Source organism: Chrysochloris asiatica, unplaced genomic scaffold (assembly GCF_000296735.1).
Source record: "Chrysochloris asiatica unplaced genomic scaffold, ChrAsi1.0 scaffold00132, whole genome shotgun sequence".
NCBI lineage: Eukaryota > Metazoa > Chordata > Mammalia > Afrosoricida > Chrysochloridae > Chrysochloris > Chrysochloris asiatica.
The window spans coordinates 4197225-4198563 of NW_006408650.1; the positions used below are offsets into that span (position 1 = coordinate 4197225).

Sequence of the window (1339 nt, forward strand, 5' to 3'; positions counted from 1 at the left end):
AAAGGCTTTTGATTGTGATTGTGTGGATCATGACAAGCTATGGACAACATTGAGAAGTATGAGTACTCCAGAACACTTAATTGTACTCATGAGGAATCTGTACCTGGACCAAGAAGAATAAGTATAGCATCCCTCTGTGTAACCAACAGAGATATCATTTACCAGATTGCTTACGCCCCTACAAAAGGGGATATGATTGTGCTCACGAACTTCCAAAGTATGGTGTGGAAGTGGGCCAGGTATATTGTACTGGCTTCTCAATAGGTTTGGTAGAGACAGGATCTATGAAGGCCAAGTGGAGGTAACTGGAGATGAGTATAAGTAGTAATCGATGGTCAGCCTGGTGGTCCCTTCACCTGCTATCTGGATGCAGGAGTTACCAGAACTACTACTGGAAATAATGTTTTGGAGGCTCTGAAGGGAGCTGTGGATGGAAGACCAAGTGATTCCCTGGTTATGATTCAGAAAGCAAAGAATTCGATGTAGAAACATACAGGAAACACATCATGGGTCAAAAACAGTGCAGATTATATGCATTACCTAATGGAAGAAGATGGAGATGCTTACAAGAAACAACTCTCATAACCAACGACATAACCCCAGGCATGGCAGAGGAGGTATATAAGAAAGCACACACTGCTATACGAGAGAATCCTGTTTATGAGAAGAAACCTAAGAAAGATGTTAACAAGAAGAGGTGGAATTGTCCCCAAATGTCTCTTGCCCAGAAGAAAGATCGGGTAGCTCAGAAGAAGGCAAACTTTCTCAGAGCTCAGGATCCGGATGCTGAAAGCTAAACCAATAAACCAAACCACAATTTTCCATGAGATTGTTCCAGAGAAAGACAATAAACTTATTGACCAAACAAAGACAAAGAAAAAAGAACTCAAATGGAGTATTCCATTGGGCAAATCTGCTGCAAAAGATCTGTTTAAACTGTTAAAGAAGGAGCTCCGGCAGCGTAGTGGTTATGTGTTGGACTGCTAAATGAAAGGTCAGCAGTTCGAATCTACCAACTTGTTGATGGGAGAAAGATGAGGCTTTCTGCTCCCGTGCAGATTTACAGCCTCGGAAACCCTATTCAGGGTCACTGAGTCAGAAGCATCTTGACGGCACACCCTCAACACCAGCAGTGTTCAAGAGCAAAGTTGTCACTTTGAGGACGAAGGTGTGCCTGACCCGAGCGTTGGTATTTTCAATCACCCCATATGCTTGCGAAAACTGGGCAATGAATCAGGAAGATTCAATGGCTTTAAAGTGTGGTGCTGATGAAAGAATATTGAAATCACATGAGATGCCAGAAGAAGGAATACATTGTTCTGGAAGAAGTACACCCAGG

The 1339-nt window shown here is 42.8% G+C and overlaps 1 pseudogene; it reads left to right on the forward strand.

The window, feature by feature from the left end:
* Positions 1-797, forward strand: part of LOC102821315 — a 1843-nt pseudogene extending 1046 nt beyond the window's left edge.
* Positions 798-1339: the final 542 nt, after the last annotated feature.